This window comes from Lutjanus erythropterus, chromosome 23, assembly GCF_056507025.1.
Source record: "Lutjanus erythropterus isolate fLutEry1 chromosome 23, fLutEry1.hap2, whole genome shotgun sequence".
In the NCBI taxonomy this organism is placed as follows: Eukaryota; Metazoa; Chordata; class Actinopteri; order Lutjaniformes; family Lutjanidae; genus Lutjanus; species Lutjanus erythropterus.
The window spans coordinates 11,405,951-11,408,456 of record NC_139339.1 but is presented as its reverse complement, the minus strand read 5'-3'; positions in this window follow the sequence as shown (position 1 = coordinate 11,408,456).

Here is a 2,506-nt window from a genome sequence, read left to right as displayed (position 1 = left end):
TCTTGAATTTTTAAGCTAAAAAAAAAAAAGACGGGAGTTACATCTTTTAAGGTTTTTACAAGGAGGTTTCATGTCGACTCACCTTTCCAGTCACTAATGTGGTGCAGCAGGTGAGGCAATGAGCTCTGTGTGTGAGTGTGTGTGTGTGCGTGTGTGTGAGTGTGTGTGTGTGAGTGTGTGTTAGTGGGTTCAGGAGAGGTTTTTCACCCACAAGTGTTTGTAGATCCCCGTTTTATTTATCTATGTCGGAGCTGGGAGCAAAAACAGCTGCTGTAGTCGACTCACTGGAGGTGTTTTCTTTTTAAAAATCATGTTTGAAGCAAAAGATGTGGGAGAAGAAGCAGTGCGCCGATTGTTTGTAATGAAGATCGTTTTGTCACAACTTTTATTTATTTATTTGAGAAAAAAAAAGGAGCCATTTTATTTGAACTACTGTGATGATCATGCGTTTTTATAAAAGCACCCACTGTAGCTTGATGCTTACAACCTTTATGTTTGGGAGTGAATGCTGTACGACAGGGTTCGGGCACATGTTAACAGTTGTTATTATGTGTAAGTGTACAAAGAACTTTTCGCTATTTTTTTAAACTGTGTGGGATTTTTTTTTTTGTTGTTGTTGGTTTCTGGCATATTTGGAAGACTGTACGTATGTAAGTGTGTGTGTGTGTGTGTGAGCGCGCGTGGAAGTTAAGACGTATATTTGAATGAAGCTGAACCAAACTTTTACATCGTCTTTGTCCGTTTGTCTCTCTTCTCGGAGCTGTTCTCAGAGGTTTTTAACCCTTGTCATTAACACTTGAGTTTTACTGTAAACATGCACACAAAGCTGCTTAAAAATCTGACCTCCCCTTCCCTCAAAAACAAACTCAGTATCAACAGCTGCACTTTGGGTTTCTCTCGTGCAAGTGCTTCACATATTATTTAGTGATATTTTGTAGCAAAAACATTTCTGTTGCCCCGTATTTCCTCTTTTTTTTTTCCCAGTTCTGAGACTTAAAGCAACATGTGTCCTGAACCGAACAATTAGACCAGATAATCAGAAGCTTCCTCGTGCCTGAAGTCTCACAGAAATAGTTTAACAGTTTGAGAAATACACTCATTTGCTTTCTTTCTGAAAGTAGCGTGACGGCTGGAGATTCTCTTACACCTCTAAAACCGATTAAAAGGTCATATCTTGACCTTTTTGCCTTTCTGTTTGTGTACGGATTAAATTAATACATTTAGTTAGCTAAACAGTTAGCTATATAGCTAATCTGCATCCTTTTCCTCTTAATTAACTGAAATAAAAATAAAAACTAGACTTAAGAACAAAATAAAAACTAACTGAAACAATATTGTGGACTGAATCAAAGAAAAGTTTTTCACAGGAAAAAAAAAATCCTGCTCTCACATTTTCCATGAAATTCAGCAAAACATTTCTTTATCTCAAGTGAAGGCATCACACTTTGAATCTGCTGCTCCTCAAGAAGCAATTCCAGCAGTGGTTGCTCCCATCTCAAAACTACAAATATTTGTTTAATCTGTACACAAACAGAAAAAACAACTGAGATAAAACGCAGTCGTCGGTGAGGTTTATAAGTGCTCGTAGATGTGTTTTTAAACTTGAATCTGAGCCAAACCAGCTCTTTTCCTTTGTTCTCGTTCAGCGCTGTGACCAAGTTATGGTGTTGTGTAAACGTTTGAGGTCATAATGGGGCTACCTGTTTCCTGTTGCTTCCAGACGAGACGCTACGCTGAGCTAACCATGTAACGCCACAATAGAGATGAAATGGTATTTTAAAAAATGTTATTATTACAGTAACTAAAATTATTACGGTTTGATCAGTATTATTGTGGTTTTGTTAAAATATACTGAAAATGTTAAAATGGCGCCCTGTTCTTAGCAGTAATCAAACGTGCTTTAAATGATAATTATGGTGAATATTAATCATAAGTAAATTTACCGAATCACGTCTTCCTTACTCCACGATTCTTAGCAATTCTACAGACATGACTGATATAAAAAAAAAAAGAAAGTGAATAATTGTATTTCTCAAAACGTCACACTATCTGACAGGGTCAGGAAGAGTTCAGGACCAGACTGACAGCTCGAAGTAAACGGACATTAGAATTAAAAAATAAATAAAATAAATAAAACTCAGGGTCCAACTTAAAGTCAAACCGGGTGCAGAAACAACTCTTTAAAGCTGATGAAAGATTAGTAAAACAAACAGACTATGCAACCCAACAGGATCATACAGCAGATCACTGTCTGTCAGTGCTACTTACTTATTGTAATTCACCACAGTTATGACACCATTATGTTTGTGGGACAGCAAACTAGTAATTTTGTCTTCTTATTTTTAGTTTGGCTGAGTTTTTAAATTTCTTCATGTGTGTCTGTGTCTTGAATGGCAGGACGGAGCTGCCCCTGCAGCAGCCACTATTTCTGTAAAAAGCTATGAAAACACCCACTATTGGCCTTAATGAGTAATTAGTCTACAGCATTTTGGAAACGGTGTGATTG